This window comes from Pan paniscus, chromosome 3 (assembly GCF_029289425.2).
Source record: "Pan paniscus chromosome 3, NHGRI_mPanPan1-v2.0_pri, whole genome shotgun sequence".
NCBI classification, from domain to species: domain Eukaryota; kingdom Metazoa; phylum Chordata; class Mammalia; order Primates; family Hominidae; genus Pan; species Pan paniscus.
The window spans coordinates 132160095-132179416 of NC_073252.2; the positions used below are offsets into that span (position 1 = coordinate 132160095).

At 33.3% G+C, this 19322-nt stretch overlaps 1 long non-coding RNA gene across 1 annotated transcript in view; it reads right to left on the reverse strand.

The window, feature by feature from the left end:
• Window positions 1-5646: 5646 nt before the first annotated feature.
• The window catches only part of LOC117980066 (uncharacterized), a 311973-nt gene continuing 298297 nt past the window's right edge, over window positions 5647-19322 (reverse strand). Inside the window, exon 7 of the long non-coding RNA XR_010112032.1 lies at window positions 5647-6651. This is a non-coding gene — a long non-coding RNA (uncharacterized LOC117980066). The remainder of the gene's footprint in view (window positions 6652-19322) is intronic.

Below are 19322 nucleotides of genomic sequence, written 5' to 3' on the forward strand. Positions count from 1 at the left end.
AAACAAAAAAAAAATCAAAAAATAGGAAAATGTTTATAAAATAAGGAAATACAGGAAAAATAATTGTATAGCTGTACAACATATTTGCGTTTTAAGCTAAGCATTGTTGTAAAAAAGGCAAAAAAAATTAAATACTTTATAAAGAAGTTACAGAAGCTAAGTTTAATTTATTATTAACCAAAGAAAATGTTTTTTGAATAAATTTAGTGTAGCCTCTGGACAGGGTTTATAAATTCTACGGTAGTGTAAAGTAATGTCCTAGGTCTTCACATGCACTCACCACTCACTCACTGACTCACCCAGACAACTTCTAATACTACAGTTCTCATCCATTATAAGTGCCCTATACACGTGTACCATTTTTTATCTTTTATATTGTATTTTTACTGTACCTCTTCTATGCTTAGATATGTTTAGATTCACAAATCCCATGCCATACAGGTTTGTAGCTGGGAGCAACAGGCCATACCACACAGCCTAGTTGTGTATTAGGCTATATCATCTAGGTTTGTATAAGTGCACTCCATGATGTCTGCATAAGCAAGGACGTCATCCAAGGATTCATTCCTCTGAAATTATCTCTGTCATTAAGTTACCCACGAGTGTACTTGTATGTGAGTGCATGTGTATGGTGTGTGTGTGTGCATATATATATGCATATGTATATATATATATGCATATGTATATATATGCATATGTATATATATAATTACCATACACTGATAATGTAATTTCGAATTTCTAATAAGAAATCTATGAACTCTAATACTGCTTGCTTTCACCTTATCCTTTCATTTGTTTTTACCTTCAAGCTAATAACTGAATTTATTCTCCTTACTTTTTTTTTCTTTGAAGATTAAAGGCATGCCTAGCTTTGTACTGCAGTTGCCTGGACAGTTGACAGCCTATTTAACTGAAGTCATACAAGCTGTACATTTTAACCCCTGGATTCCAAAGTGCAATCAAAATGACTTTTTTATATGTAAAAGCAGTGCACTTCTGAAATATTTGTAGATGGATACATAACAGTTTCATAAAATTCTCTTGGCCTTTTGCCTTTTAAAAAAACATTGAAGTCAACTAAGCTGATTAAAGAATTTTTAAGTTGGGAATTCTGGAGAGATTTTAGTGCATATAAAACATGTAATTCTGGTTTATTATTAACTCTAAATTAACTTTAAGTATATATATATAGTAACTGAATAATCCTGTATTGACTATAGGATTGCCTAGTAATGGTTGAAAGCAATCACATCAAAGAGGTAACAAATTTTAAAAATAAGTAAATAAAAACCTGGAGATTATCTAGTCTAATCACATTATGTTATCATTACTGTTATCCTCGTTCCTAACTCGTGACATTTAATTATCTTTTTATTATACATTAGAGAAAATAATGTCATTTTATATGCATAATTTAAGTACGCTTTATACCATATTTTACCTATTAGGGAAGGTATTTTTCTACTCCGTATCCCAAATTCTTCACAGAAACTTACAGGTCAAGCCCCTTAACATGTAAAAACAAAAATGCCCTAATGTTGTAGGACAAGAGGTTTGCTTCCTGGTGTCTCTGTCCTACTCCCTTTAGCAATGCTTTAGCTGGAAATCAAATCAGCAATAGAAAAAAGTCAAATGTGCATAATTCTGAGGTGTTCCTAAAGTAAGGATAGATTTTTTTTTTAGCATGGAGTTAGCTTTTATTCTCTAATTATCTTCACATATAGCAATTATAAACCAGTGAAGAACTAACAAATTAAACCTTTCCCAGAAGTATTCTGAAATTTGTATTTTTCCCAATCCATGATTCTCCCTAAAGTAAGGACAGATTTTTAAATGGAAACTTTTTTTTTTTAACACCTCTTTAACAAGAAATCCCTATTTTAAAGATGGCCAAAGTGTACATCCTAAACAAGAGCTCGCGCAGATCACTGTATATAACAGTGATGGATGCTGGTTGTTATATGGTCAGATTGCTTATTCAGATCTGAGCAAAACAGCAGTATATTCTACCTCTCCTCCACTTAGACTCTCTAAAGTAAGAATAAATTGCATTGCCCTTGATGTGCATATTTTTCACTTAGAAGCAGCCTGCATCAATTCAAAAGTGTTAAGTTTTCATGTTTTGGCAATACATAGATAAAAATTTAAATAAATGGATAAAAGAAGCTGTTTGTTTTTTACTTAAATGGAGAAGTGCTAAGGAAACAAGTAAATTTGACATGAATAGCAACACTTGTAAACACATATTTAACAAGACTAAATTGTAATAGCATACTTTTCAAAGCAAGGGAAAACACAAATTATTTTTTAGTGCTCAAAGTAAATTGAGGACTGAAGAAAATGAGCTAAATATTATGCAGAGAATGATCAAAGCAGAACATATTTCTATTTTCATTTTTATTCATTTAATTAATCAAAGAGCAATGATATGAAACTATTGAACACTAACTGGAATTTAGTGTATGTTAATTGTCACATGTTATTCCTGGCTAAGAAATTTCATTCAGAGAGAAAATATGTTTTTCATTTTGAAAAGGTGGTCACATTTTTTGACTCTATCAATGTATTGACATTGATATGTAGTTTCACATCAATTCACTGTATTAAGCTCCATTTATAAATATTTTCTGAGTTGTTACTTTGTGCAAGTCATAATGTTCAGAAAATTAACACTAAAATAGGTCTTCTCATTTACTTGCTTCTGTTACAAAATTAGGTAGCAATTGCAATTAATGTTAAGCATACTTGGCAGTCCACTTTTGTGTGCAAATTGCCACAAATCTTATTCTCCCTGCAGCTTCCTTAGATTATAAAATAACCTAGATTTTTTCAAAACAAATATAAAATTTTGCCATGATCACATTTTATCTATTAAAAGTAAAACTAGGTTTTAAAAATTGCATTGAATATCCCAAGATATTATTTTTTCCAAATTACACATGGGAGGATTTCAAACAGTTTCTTACCTTTTCGATGATTAACTAATATGTTACTAATTGATCATAATCATTTCTAGATATCTAACCAAGTGCCCCAGTTCAACAACTCATTATTTTACTCTTTCATTTTGATATTATTTGGTACAACTACATAACGCTGCTGAATGGAATATACTTATTAGCATGCAACTTTATGACTGTAATTTTGTTTCTGTTTTCTTGTGATAGTCGCAGAACTCTATGATTACATTAAAAATCACTAAATTGTACATTTTAAAAGTGAATTTTATGGTATGTGAATTTTATTTCAATAACATATTGAAAAATATGTTATTAAATAATATATAAATATATATTGTATATTGAATCTTTTTTCTATATATATACATATCCACTTTATTATTGTTTCTTTAAACAAAATATCAGGTTTTCTACTTGTCTTTTAGATAAAATCCAAATTTTTCATTCTGTTATTTAATGCCCTTCCCCTTAAAACCAATGTAATCCCCAAATGTAAATTTTTTTAGTGTCCAATATGGTCTTTTCATTTTTCTACAAGCATCACATGCTATTTCCCAACATCTTCCCGATTGAGCCATACTAGTTTTTTATGATAATCTCTTAATTATCAAAGCAGCAGGCACTTTTTTTTTTATTTATTAAATGACTCAAGTAGCAATGATCTGAAACTATTGTATGTCAAGTAGAATTTAGTGTATATTGCCACCTTATTTTATTTTTGGCTCTGAAATTTCATTCAGAGAGTTTTTTTTTTGGTTGAATAATTTTAAAAGGCAGTCAGTGTTTTGACTTCATCATTACATTGATATTCATATGTAATTTTTTCCATTCATTCTATTAAGCTGAAATTATAAATATTTACCAAATATTTAAAGGTTATAGAAGCCTACAGTTATTTTGCTTTAATTTCATCTCAACCATAGATTTATCTGTGCCAATTTATTTTGATAAAGTATTATTTATCAAATATTGTTTAAAAGTTAAGAGAAATAAGTATAAATAATTAATTTTTTTCTTTTAAAAATTATTATTTAGTTGTTTGTGGATGGTAAGTAGTCTAGCTCCAGACCAAAAACTGTGTGTGTGTGTGCGTGGATGTGTGTGTGCATGTGTGTATGTGTGTGTGCATGTGTTTTCAAGCCCCTCTATAGGCAGTTGCAAAAGCTTTACATGGCAGGCCTTCTCTAGGGAAAGCTGCTACCTGCCCACCAGACATGGTACACAGCCATTTAGTGCAGTCTCTGAAGAAAGTTGCAGTCAAGGATGCAGGCACTCCTGTACTCCTATGTCATACTTTTATGTGTATCTGTATTCCTAGCCCACCTGCCTCTCCAGCTGCCTCCATTCAGAGGCTTCTTTACAGAGGGCTTAGACCAAGGTCTTGCTCAGGTTCCTTCCCTGAGACCCCCTTACTGGAGGAGTAGGGAGGTGGCGACATTTTTCTCCACTCAGTCTCAGTATGTTTCTCCTTGTAGCTCACCTCCCCTTCCTCTGCCCCCTCAAGGCCTATCAAATGGCAGGAGGAGAATGTTTTTCTGGGCTCCTTTATTAGTGAGACGTTCTCTAGGTCTGCGCAGATCCTTCTGATCCTCATCTCCAGTCCATGTAGAGAAATGGAATGGTGATGGAGGAACTTTTTCTGTGTAGCCTCTTGCCCATAGTATGGCAGTGATTAAGGCTTCACTGTCCCTTCCATGCTGGCTTGGTGCTTTAATCAGCTACTCTAACACTTGGCAGCTCAACTCTCTCCAGCTCATCTCGGCTCTTGACACAGAGTATCGTTGTGTAATAGTTAATTTTGTTTCCCAGCATATGAACAGTAATAATTGGTACTTACTTGATATGGTTTGACTGTTCCTCACCCACATCTCATCTGAAATTGTAATCTGAATTGTAATCCCCGCACGTCCAGACAGGGGCCTGGTGCACATGATTGGATCATGAGGGCAGTATCCCCATGTTGTTAGTGAGTGAGTTCTCATGAGATCTGGTTGTTTGATAAGTGTCTGGTGCTTCCCCCTTCTCTTTATCTCCTGATGCCATGTAAGATGTGCCTTGCTTCCCCTTTGCATTCCACCATGGTTGCAAGTTTCCTAAGGCCTCTCAAGCCATGCAGAACTGTGAGTCAATTAAACCTTTTTTGTTTATAAATTACCCATTCTCAGGTAGTATCTTTATAGAAGTGTGAGAATGAACTAATACATTACTGATTCAAAATAAATAATTTCTGAAAGCATGGAGAGGTATTTGCTCTTGTTTAATACTTTTTAATTTGTCTGTGCTAAGCTTTCCCTAACTGTGTATTAGCTGGATTTGTACTATATTATTGGGGTGAACAATATTAAAAATTTTCTTTTCTACCATAATATAGGTCTATTTTCAGCTATAGTATTTTAATTTAATATGAGTTTTTAACCTACTTTTTAAAAGAGCACTTGTATCATTCTTTTTTAAAAAAATTTTGTTATACTTTAAGTTCTAGGGTACATGTGCACAACGTGCAGGTTTGTTACATAGGTATACATGTACCATGTTGGTTTTCTGCATCCATCAACTCATCTTTTACATTAGGTATTTCTCCTAATGCTATCACTCACTTAGCCCCCTACCCCCTGACAGGCCCCAGTATGTGATGTTCCCCACCGTGTGTCCATGTGTTCTCATTGTTCAACTCCCAGCTATGAGTGAGAACATGTGGTGTTTGGTTTTCTGTTCTTGTGATGGTTTGCTTAAAATGATGGTTTCCAGCTGCGTCCATGTCCCTGCAAAGGACATGAACTCATCCTTTTTTATGGCTGCATAGTATTCCATGGTATATACGTGCCGCATTTTCTTAATCCAGTCTATCATTGATGGCCATTTGGGTTGGTTCCAAGTCTTTGCTATTGTGAATAGTGCCACAATAAGCATACATGTGCATGCGTCTTTATAGTAGCATGATTTATAATCCTTTGGGTATATACCCAGGAATGCGATCACTGGGTCAAATGGTATTTCTAGTTCTAGATCCTTGAGGAATCACCACACTGTCTTCCACAATGGCTGAACTAATTTACACTCCCATCAACAGTGTAAAAGCGTTCCTATTTCTCCACATCCTCTCCAGCATCTGTTGTTCCCTGACTTTTTAATCATCACTATTCTAACTGGCATGAGATGGTATCTCATTGTGGTTTTGATTTGCACTTCATTCTTATAGCTGAGATTTGCTTAAGTAATATAAATTAAATTATATTCACTTATCCATGGTGATGATTTTGCTAGTCATGTTAGGTTATTTTGGTTTGTGTTATTCATACACAATGTTTTAGTACAGTTCAATTCTTTTTTTTTTTTTTTTTCTTGAGACAGAGTCTCTCTCTGGAGTGCAGTGGCATGATCTCAGCTCATTGCAACCTCTGACTCCCTGGTTCAAGTGATTCTCCTGCCTCAGCCTCCCGAGTAGCTAGGATTACAGGCACACACCACCATGTCCAGCTAATTTTTGTATTTTTAGTAGAGCCGGGGTTTCACAATGTTGGCCAGGATGGTCTCAATCTCTTGACCTCAGGATCCACCTGCCTCGGCCTCCCAAAGTGCTGGGATTACAGGCTTGAACCACTGCACCTAGCCTAGTACAGTTCAATTCTTAATTCTTGCAGAAGTGCGTTGAACTAAGGTGATGTAGATATCTGTCTTCATGTGTGATCTAAATACAATGGAAAGAAAAAAAGCTTATATAAGAACACTGGTGTTAGAGTTTCCTAAAATATTTTAAAATATATATCAGATTCTGGCTTTCATTCAGAATAGAGAATATGCTAAAGTTGGTATTTCTGGATGGCTTACCAAGTAAATAAAGTTTAGTAAAGGATAAAAATAAAGGAAGTACCTTTAGTTAACACTTCCAGTTGGAAACTGAATCATGCAACAATTTGTGCTATGCTTTGATAATTTGCCCAAAGTCAACAAGAAACAGAATGTGAATAACAGCGAGAAAACCTTTCAGAGAACCTTTCAGCTATGTTGTCTTTGGCTCAACATGGCAACTGCTAAATATAATCTTTGTGTCAAGCAATCTATATCCTGTCATCTACTTATTCAGTAATTCTAATCATCCAATATTTTTCAGAAACATACACATCAGTTTACATGCAGACACACATACACATACCCAAGCATGATTGTGTCAAGCAGTCTATATCCTGTCATCTACTTACTCAGTAATTCTACTAATCATCCAACATTTATCAGAAACATACACACAGTTTACATGCAGACAGACATACACATACCCAAGCATGATCTTTAAAGCTCCATAGTGTTTTACATCTGCTCTCAAACTCTTTGAAGCCTTTGCACTCTTCCTATTAAAGTGTTTAGGACATCATTTCAATGAAGAGTCTGTTTCCAGCTCTCCGGCTGACGCTTTAATGTGTACCTGATTTTGTGTGTGACTCAGCTGCCAGCTGTTTTCAGGAAGTTTCTTTTTAAATATTCGTTTGGAAGTGGTTATGACAAGTTATCTTTGCTGTAGTTTATTTGATGTGAGCAATTTTTGCTCATTTATATGAGGAACAATAGCAAAAATACTTATTAGAACACATAAATCTTTGCAACATCTTTCTAATTTCATTCTGCTTTTCATATTATCGAAAGAAGCCCAATTTTCTTTGACTGTTTCTAATAAAGAATGGTTTGTTTTTACTGTACATTAAGTACCATAAATCTGAACCATCAAAGGTCACATATAAAAATATGGCCAAAATCTTTATAACTGAGTAATTGCTCATTCAGAAAAACCCCTTCATCAAACCAACTGTTTGAAGGTTACTTCAAAAGATATTTTTTTCCTTAAGGGTTTTCAGTGTTTGTCATTTAACATTAAAACATTGATTTTTAAAAATTAGAACTAAAGGTCACATTTATAAAACAACTGTATCTTAAATTAAAAAGAAAATCCAATGCATACAAAATCTTCATATCAGATGTAAGTACAAACAGAACATCTGTTCAAGGCTCATATGTCAAATTACATCTTCTATTAGCTTAGTGTTTGAAATGTATACTTTCATACATTATGGTTTATTCAGGAGACAGCTACATTAAAAAAATAAGTCAGCCAGGCACGGTGGCTCACGCCTGTAATCCCAGCAGTTTGGGAGGCTGAGGAGGATGGATCACTTGAGGTCAGGCTTTCAAGACTAGCCTGTCCATCATAGTGAAACCCTGCCTCTACTAAAAATACAAAAAATTAGCTGGGCGTGGTCGTGGGCACTTGTAATCCCAGCTACTCAGGAGGCTGAGGCAGGAGAATCACTTGAACCCGGGAGGCAGAGGTTGCAGTGAGCAGAGATCGTGCCATCGCACTCCAGCCTGGACAAGAACAAAACTCTGTCTCAAAAATATATATATAGTAATAATTAAATAAAAAATAAGTCAAGGGTAGAAAGATATGAAGAATTAATTTATTATCTATATATAAGTTTGAGATAGTGCTGAGCATGTATTAAATATGATCTTTTGCATCACAGGAAAGAATATGCTTTTCGACTTCTTATCTCAACTCTTCCCCTCACCCCTGTGTTACTTTAAATAAGTTACTTAATGTATCCATAACTTAGTTTATTCACCTATAGCTTCTTAAAACCAGCTAATACATTTGAAACACTGACAAATAAATTGACTATCTCTGTGCATCTGTGTCGATACAGTATGAAAATAACAACGTGAAGTACTTATACATGAAAGTCCCTATTTCATTAACCATACTTAAAATCAGTATGTGTACATATAGAGATCAAACTAAATATGCGCTTTCATCCAGTACATGGTAGCTGCCATACCATTGAAACCATTTACTAACAGGCTTATGATTAATGCACATAGATGTAATTCTGTGCTTAAAAAAGAAAAATAAATATCAGGAAAACAAGCAAAAACTGACATTATATGACATACTGCATTTGGAAATCTTGAAATGGATTTCAATATTTATCAGAACTTCAGGCCTGAAAATTTAGCTTAGTTATTTTTGTTTGTGTGTTGTTTAGTGATATGCACTTCAAGCAATGAGACATAAATCTAATACACAAGATTCATAAGCTATTTTTTGGCAAACATATAATAAGATGATTGTGTCATTGTTGCTTTAAAGCCCAAGATCTCCCTAATATCCAGTGTCATCCTGTCCAGTGCCATATCAGTCTGTGAAATCTAAACTAATGTCTGTTTTAGGGTATCATTTATTAGTACAGGTTAAGAGCAATTCTATTGAATCATAAGTGGCAAAACAAGGCTCACCAATTTCTGGATTTTCATCACTTTTTTGCTTATGAAATATAACTAATGACCTTCCATGCTTGCTGGGCTGGTCATGGATGAGAGTGGACAATAGTTGAATCTAAAACTGAAAACTAAGTTTGTAGTTTCCTTGATGGGCAGCCTCAAGCAATGTGGCCTCTCTATTAGCTTGCTCAAAAACAAATGGTAGCCCATATATCATTTTATTTTTCAAGCATGAAAAGTAAAACCTTTGGGAAAGTATCTTTGCCTTGGTTTTAAATACTCTTCTCAGATTCTGCTACTAAATATATTTTAGTAACATGACTATATTTTTTAAAATAGCAATCATTTAGTCCATTTAGTATGAGAAGCATTCTATCTATAACAAATTATATTAATATATACTTAAAAACATACAGCAACTTCCTAACCAAACCTTGGATACAGTCTTCTTAACATAATCTAGAATTTTAGTCCAAAATAGCTCATGATGAGAAAGGAACCAGGGAATTTAGTATAAGAAAAGAAATAGAGACCTGAAGGACAACTAAGTATTATAGTTATGATTTCTTAAATAAATGAACAGCAGCAATCAAAGAAAGGGTACAGATATATAAGTCATACATTCAAATAAAATCGAACAAATCACATGTAACTACTAATGTTTGTATCAATGATCATCAATTTGAAGCATCCACTGCAATGCATATGAAAAATGGAACGACAGTATACATTCTCAAACTATATCCCTACTCAGATACAATAAAATGGACAATATGAACAAACAATGTAACTGAAATCTAAAAATCAACATTTTACATTTTTTTCAAAGTGAATTATTCCTTCAGTTCTTATTATTAATTGACCAAAACCTAAAACTAACATTTTTTTCTTAAATTTTCCTATAAGAGCAAAGTCTTAGCATCTATTTTGATTTTTTCCAATAACTCTGTTTCTTGCCTAGAAAGAACACATTAAGGAACAGATATTTAAATTAAGAAGACCAAAAGAAAAATAAAGGCAGTTTTAAACATTTAGTATTATTCATAGTAGATTAAGAAAATCAGAATTAATACACAGATAATGAGATCTCCAAAACAAACTACCCACATTTGATTTTAATAGCTTGGTTGAGAAATGGGAAATGATGGGAATAATTAATTTTGAATTTGGAAAGTCTGTGGGTGATGTCATCCTTTTTAATCTGTGAATCAACAGTTAAATTCGAGATTAGTGGTTCCTCCATTGGCTGATATTTCAAAAAATAATGTTTTCTGGTTACAGATACTCTGATTCATTAGATTTTAGGTGGTTCTAGAGATGCAGGGAATTCTGATAGCTACATTGGGGGATGTTCATTTAGAAACCATAACTGCATTATCTGGGTTGTGCATGTAGCAAACATATTTTACACTTTTCTAAGTATTAATGAATCCTCTTTAATATGAACAGGCATGAAAGGTTTTGTTTGTGTTTTGTTTTTATTTGTTTAGTCAGTTTTTTTTCTGCTTCGTTTCTAATGAAGGTTCTTGTGAAAAGTGATACAAAATTTTTGTCATTGACAAAGTCTAGAGGATATAATAAATAGTTAACATGAATAATTATTATTCTCAGACTTTGTGATTATAATCACTAGCTCTAAGGTTCTGACAAAGTTTAGAAAAATTAAATGAGAATCTCAAAGATGATTAACATCTTTGAAATATGACAATCAAGCAAGGTGAAAATTATTCAGTATTACATTTTTTAAAGAAAAATAACTGAAGGGAAATTTAAACAGTCTCCAAACATGGTAGAGATGGAAAGCTAACCCTTTCCTCTCTGATACTTAGTATTCATAACTTTTAAAGTGGTAGAATTGAAATAGGTATTCAGTAGAACATAAATGCTTACAGATAGGGAGTTGGTGTTTTTTACGCCTGTAACTCTAGAGCCTAGTATAACCTGTAACATATAGCATGTTCTTGATAAATATTTATTAAATGAATGAAACTATATGTTGTTTAGGTACAAAAAAATGCATGGTTACATCTTTATCCAATGTGAGCTAATGAGAAAAAATATATTTGTCCTATGTTTTGGAAAGTTGTATCTGCTTTGTTTTTGTTTTTGTTTTTTCACTCCAGCTCTGTTGCCAGACTGGAGTGCAGTGGCACAATCTCCGCACACTGCAACCTCCGACTCCCTGGTTCAAACCATTCTCCTGCCTCAGCCTCCCGAGTAGCTGGGATTACAGGCATGCACTACCATGTCCAGCTAATTTTTGTATTTTTAGTAGAGATGGGGTTTCACCATGTTGGCCAGGCTGGTCTCGATCTGCTGACCTCGTGATCCACTCACATTGGCCTCCCAAAGTTCTGGGATTACAGGTGTGAGCCACCATGCCTGGCCGTATCTAGTCTTTCTTAAGAAAGAGTGATAAATTGTATCAGTTATGTTATTCATAATATACAAAATTTATAGATAAACTTAATATTATGTGTTTGTTTCCCAAATTATATTTTGCCATCTGTATTAGTCCATTCTCACACTGCTATTAATATAAAGGACTGCCAGAGACTGGGTAATTTATAAAGGAAAGAGGTTCAATTTTCTTTACAGTTCAGCAGGGCTAGGGAGGCCTCAAGAAACTTACAATCTTGGTGTAAGTGGAAGCAAACACGTCCTTCACATGATGGCAGGAAGGAGAAGTGCTGACCAAAGAGGGAAAAGCCCCTTATAAAACCATCAGTTCTCATGAGAACTCAGTCACTGTTATGAGAACAGAAGCATGGGGTAACTGCCCCCACGATTCAATTACCTATCACCAGGTCCCTCCCATGACACGTGGGGATTATGGGAACTAAATTTCAAGATGAGAGTTGAGTGGGGACATAGCCAAACAATATCACCGTCCTTTTATTCAAAGTTAAAAGATAAATGTTTAAAGGATATAAATATACATATATCCACTTTGCAGATTTATTGTGCAACTCAAAAATTTTAATGTCATACTTGACATTTCAAAATGCATTCAGAAAAATCATTTGAATATTTAAGCCAACACATTTATCTCAAATATTAAATTTTATTAACTAAGCAAAATTTATATAATTAATTTAACATGTTCTAGTTAAGTGGGAGGAATTTAATATGACTTGTAAACCTATGCAGAAGATAATAAAGAATACCAAAATCCCACACTCCCCAAATTATTTATTCCTCTTCTTGGCCACAGGAATTCTTGAATTCTTTCCAATGGTGTTATTGCTTGCATTCTTTTGGAAAAACTTTGTGTTGTGGCTAGGTTAATTATTATAACACTCTTAAACAGTAATTAATATTGGTTTGCTTTCAGTTTATTAGTGCTCATTCTCATCTGATAGGCTAAAAGAAGGGGGAAAAGTTGAGAAACAGGGATGGGTCTGGACCAAATTATATAGAAAGAGTGGATAGTTATCACTGCTAAAGAATCATTAAAGAAATTGCTCACTCCTGGCCAGGTGCGATGGCTCATGCCTGTAATCCCAGCACTTTGGGAGACCAAGGCAGGTGGATCACAAGGTCAGGAGCTCGAGACCATCCTGGCTAACACGGTGAAACCCCATCTCTACTAAAAATACAAAAAATTAACCGGGCATCATGGCAGGTGCCTGTAGACCCAGCTACTCGGGAGGCTGAGGCAGGAGAAAGGGATGAACCCAGGAGGCAGAGCTTGCAGCAATGAGCCGAGATCGTGCCACCGCACTCCAGCCTGGGCAACAGAGCAAGACTCCATCTAAAAAAAAAAAAAAAAGAGAAATTACTCACTCCTTTCCCCTGTTACCAAAGGCACGCAAGAATTTTATTTATGTATAAAGTTGATGTGTTAGTAAATGTTTTACCACTTGGCTCTCTGAAAGAAAAGCCCTCATCTGTAGTGTTTGCTGATTTCCATGGAGAAAATTCCCCAGGATTTTTCCATATTAACTATTGTCAAGCAAGCTCACTTACATTATGGACTGTTTTTCTACAGATTTATCATTTAATGTCTCTTTCTCATACTACAGTATAAATGATAAACCCAAGGGAAGCACAATATAGATAATAAAAGAGGAAATAAAATATCACTGTTAGAAAGGTAGAGTTCCAAGTAAATGATCATACAGGTACATTATTATTTTACGGTAATGTAGCCTTGAAGGCATCTTTAAAAGGAATAAATTCCAGAAAAATATCCTGCAAAACCAGCAGTGCCTGAAGGAGTTAGTAATTAAAATGTGCCAGAAAGACTACACTATAGAATTTCCTACATATTCACTCTAATAAATGTTTCCATTCAAGGAAAAATGTTAGAAAGAAAAAATCAAATAATAATTGACTTGAAAACTTGTAGGCCAATTTTTAGCTGGGAGCAAATATGTAATACAGATATATAAATCTCTCCAAAAGGATGTTTGATGATGGAAGTCCTTGGGGGTAAAGTATACCTATGGCAATTCGTTACTCCATTTAAAGCACTGCATTGTACTTTATTTACAAAAAATAGTGTATAAAATGCTCAGACATTCTGTGAAAAAAGTAAGGAGAAACAAGAAATATAGGCTGTTTTTTTTCTGTGAGTTGTATATAATTTTACCCAAAAATATACTGGTTTTCCTTTATTATAGTCTACCAATGAAATTATCAAGAGTATACTGGAGAGAAAAGATATAGACTTTGTTGAATTCCAGTCTAAATTATTTGCATTGTCACTTTAAGTTGCCTAACATATCTAGCTTTCAGTTTCCTTAACGGTAGAATGTGAACAGTAATAGTAATAGTTACTATGTAGTGTACTCTTTCTATTTCTTAAGTTACGCTAATCATTTCAGAAAATTTTCTCATTAAACTTTCAAACAACATGAAGATCCAGGTATTATATACCTATTTGTAACAGATGAAAAATCTGGGACACAGAGCATCTTGAATTCCTTCCTGAGAGTCACAGAGCAAATGCGTGGTCTAGAAGAGATTGTACTGGGATATTTGTTTCCTAAACTCAGACTTCCAACCTCCTCTCTAACTTCATAATATTTGCAAAATAATTAAATGGATATGAAAAGCTAGCAATGTGCTGAGTATCTAGTAGGAGATCAGTAATTATTAAATGCATCCAATTTTTCCTTACATTTCTAAAGGTACTGTGAAGAAAGGATGTATAGCTTTTTTAGTCAAAAATAATTAGCACAAGTATTTTGCTGGGTATTTTGTATCCTATTGATGAGTTTCCTTATTGGTGGGAGTGGTGAAGAATAAAGAGAATTAGGAGAGAGAGAGAGAAGAAATCTCCAAATTGAACTTAAATAAATAGCGGGAGCTGTCCTTCAGAACCAAGCCTGCTATTAAACTAAAAAGGTGCACACTGGATGCACATCGATCTTTACTGTCACCTTCTACAAACTATGATTGAGTAATAGATGAGTATTTGAATACAGCACTATATTCCATCATTGGCATGTCAGCTCTCAGTTCTGACTAAGTGAATTGTGTTGCTCTCTGATTAACTTGAAATAAAGAGGATGATCATTTCCATCAACATTTATCAGAGCTTTGTGGTACAGGCTAAACAGTTTGTGCCACAACTATTCTTGAAGTTAAGTTCAGAAATTCCAATTTATCAGCAGAATTAGTTTCCCAGATTTTCAGAGCTGTATTCTTGAGTATATCTTCTGATAATTTCCATAGAATATTTTCAGGTACATTCGTTGAAAATTTATCTTGATACATAAAATTACCTTGGTCAAATATGTAATACAATTATGACTTTCCTTTCATCGTCATTTAATAATAACAAATTCTCAAAATAGTTTTCGAAGCATTTTTTTTTTTTTTTTGAGATAGAGTTTTGCTCGTCTCCCAGGCTGGAGTGCAAAGCCACAATTGTGGCTTACCGCAACCAATGCCTCCCAGGTCAAGTGGTTCTCCTGCCTCAGTCTCCCGAGTAGCTGGTATTACAGGCATGCGCCACCACCCCAGGCTAATTTGTGTGTGTGTGTGTGTGTGTGTGTGTGTGTGTTTAGTAGAGACATGGTTTCTCCATGTTGGTCAGGCTGGTCTCGAAATCCCGACCTCAGGTGATCCGCCCTCCTAGGCCTCCCAAAGTGCTGGCATTATAGGCATGAGCCACCACGCCTGGCCCCTATCAAAGCATTTTTAATAATGTGTTGTTTGTGGGGAGTGAAAGAGAAGTAAATGCCACCAACACTGATCTACATATTTGTTAACAATCAACTAACAAATGATAAAATACAAATATTATTACAATGACAGAATAACCATTTCTTCTAGATTTTACTAAACTTCAAATTATACATGGCTTGAGTGCCTATTTTAAAAGCAACAGGAAGAATTATACTTGGAGATATTTCAGAGATACATTTCAGAAATGAAATCTGAGGGTACAGATTCTAACTCAATCAAAGGTCTATGCATCAGACAAAACAATCTGCCCAGCTAGATCAAGATGATTACAGTCTCTCCAAAATCCAAAGTGGTAGCATATTCCATTATCTCACTAAAGTCTTGTGTGATCTCCTTTAACCTTTTCTTCTAATATAACTCACTTAACTCTTTTAGTACTTTTCTTTCCCTCAAATCATATGGAATATTTCTTTTCTTTCTTCTTGGAATGTATAGTATCTGACATTCTTATCATTTATTTAGAACCATAAAAATACTAAAAAGGGGTATAGGGATCCTCTAATTATTAGACACTTATTTAATTTTTTATAACATGTCTGATATTAGTCAATGAATGAAGAGGCTTGGTTTATGGTGACAAATGAGAGCTGATTATTATGATCAATGACAGCAATAAAATGGAACAATGGAAACCATGGAAAAAAATAAAGCTCCACCCCATCTGAAGGTGGTCATCATACACAGTGCTTGCTGATTATTGAACAGACAGAATGCAGGTTCAGGACATCCATTGTGGAAAAAGTTGATCAATACTTCTTTTTTTAGTAAGATGCTGTGTTAGACGTCTCAACACAGTTTTAAATACAGTATTGGTACTAACCCCGCACTTTAAAATAGTCCAATTAGGATAAGCCAAATAACTCCCCAATGTCAAAGCAGGAAAGGCATGTATTCTATAAATAGCAGATTTTAACTTTGAAAATTATTTAGGAATGTCAGCTAAAATAAAATCATACTACATAAATATTCAAGGATACATGAAGTTCTGATATATTCTGAATTTTCCTGAATAAACAAGAAAGTCAATATTTGATATTTAATTACAAACAATAAAATGTAGGTTTCTTTTAATACAAGAGAGCATGAAAACAAAATTCACAATTGCATAATCCCCGTGACACTGAAAACAAACAAAAAAACATTAACAATTCCAGAGGTAAAATTACATTATCTGTATTGTTCTCAGTATTTTACGTGCATTATGTCATTTAATCCTTACAAAAATCCCATTCAATTGCTTCTATTCTGACCTCCAATTTATATAAGAGAAAACTCAGGCCCAGGTGAGAAAAGTGGCTTGCCCAAGGCCAGACAACAATAAAGTTCTAGAGTAGAGTAGGATTTGAGCATGCGCTCTCTTTCCTTTATTTCTCTTTCTCTCTCCAGCGATTTGTCCTTTCTTTCTGTCCAACTTAATTTTAAACAACTTGTACATATTATATACACCTGCATCTTGTTTTTTCAAATGGAATTAAATTTTGGAATTATTTTCTATCATCTTATCCAGATCTACCTCATTTCATAACAACTACATGGAGGAATCATAATTCATGCAAAATATTCAGAGTAGCAGCATAGTGTTGTGTTTTAAGACACAGACTCTAGAGTTCAAGTTCTGGGTTTTGGGTCTTAGCACTGCACTCACATCACCATTGCCCTTACTAGCTCTATGATCATGGTGCAAAACAGGGACAATAATAGTAATAGCTCACTAGGTTATTATGAAGGTTAAACAAATTAATATTTCAAATCATATTGAATAGAGCCTGATGTAATTAACAAACTATATAAGCATTGTTAATAAACATTAAGGAATTTTTTATTTCTAAGTTGTTGATATCCCCAACAATTTAAGTTCATCAAAGGACATAGCATTTTTAATTTTGAATATTGCCAAATGATCAAAATTGTGCTGCCTTATAGAATAAACATTTTTAATATTGGTTAATTTTTAAGTGGAAAATTATAGTTATTTAATTATGAGAAAGGTGAAACACCTTTTTGGTTATTTATTATTTGCATTTACTTTTTAAATATTATCAGATCTATTTCATACTTTTCTAATGGATTTCTTCTCTTTACTTAATCTTTAGAATATTTTTACAAATGTGTATCTTGAATTCCAAATTTTATCCTTCATAGTTTTACTGTATTTATATATTGCTATGCTGAATTTTTTTTAAAATGCCTATTTCTGTAAAATTTAATTTATTTATCCCAGAAACCTAGCAGAAAAAACAATTTAATTTTTTTACTAACAATTTTTAAAATTTCTTTATTTTCTCAATAATTATAAGTGCAAAATAGCTCTGCTACTTATAAAAATACTTCGTGGAACTTAAATGCTCATGGATTATATTTAATTTACTGGTCATATATAATCAACTCAGTGTAAAAGGCAAGTATTTCATAATGAGACACTAAAATATATGCGCACCTTTTTAAAAAAATGTGTACAATAAATTAGTTTTCTTTAGTTTCTCTTAATCTTAATCTAATAAAAATAGAAAACCCAAAACTATAGATTAAATATTTGAAAATCTAAGTGGACAATATGTATACATTTTTTTCTCAATCATGATAAAATAACTCAACTCAGCTGAAATTCAAATGTATTACAAACAGTTCTGGTCATTTTTCACTTGTCAATGAGCCATTAGGCACTACATTAATTTATTAGAATCTGTTGTTGCTCTTTTGTGATACTTAGGTTCCCAATAATTCTTTTTTACCGTTGACAGTCTCATCATTCCTTGAAACAAATGATAATTGTAAATCTTTGGCAAAGAGTGTATCATGATCATATCTATCCTTTATCCTGTCTTTCATTAGTACATTCCTCCTCTGCCTTGTTTTAGCAGAGTACAGGAGAAGAAAGATTTATTGTTTATTGAGTATAATTTGAAGGACAATCAAAAGATTCATTTGTGATATAGTCAACACTAATTGAAGTTACAGCAAATTCTTCTTATTTGGAATGAGATGTTACTTCACATACTGTTATATGGGATAATTTTATGATAAAATAATATGTTGAAATTATCCACAAAACTACTCTTAAAATACTCAAGATAATATGGAATATTTCAAGATCATTTTCTAATAGCTGTAACCTAACATTGAACAGAGGTAGTGCTAGATTATGAAATCTTCGATGTAACATTGAGCATTCAAGTACCAAAATGAAAATCTGGAGTACAAAATTCTAATATCAGAATGACTACAGAGATGTAGGAGGAGAATAAAATAAAATTAATTCTTTGTGTAGGGCAATGAGGGACCTGAATCATGACAAGTATGTGAGATGTACCTACAAAAGGAGCTTAGAAAAGCCAACTATGACAAAACATAGAGGACTGGGGCATGTTAAAAAAATAAATATAAATATAAAATAACAGTCCAAAACATCATCAGACAGATGAATTTTAAGACACATAAACAAGCAAACAAACTTTGTATTAAAGCTCAATTTAGAAATTGGACTAAATATAGAGCATATTCAGTCACACAAAAATATTAGTTGCTACAACAAAGGTCAAGATAATTTATAAAATGAAAAGAGAAATCTTAAAATTTTATTTGTGCTATAGCTCTTCATATTAAACTACCATGCTTATGCTTCATTTACTTCAAAAATCTCATTTGCCAAATTTTAGGTACTGTTTCCTTATTTTGACATGCTATGTTACTAATTTGTACTCTTGTTTAATCAGTAGTCCCCCAGTTGAAATAGAGATGAATTTTAAAATAATTTTTATAAAGGAAAGAAAAAATGAAAAAGTCTGTCTACAAGGAATTTACTCTGTAGTGAATAATATTTGTGTGTTTCCATTTAAAAAACACACATATTTATAAATACTCTAAAGTCTTATGTACCATTTTATATATTATAAA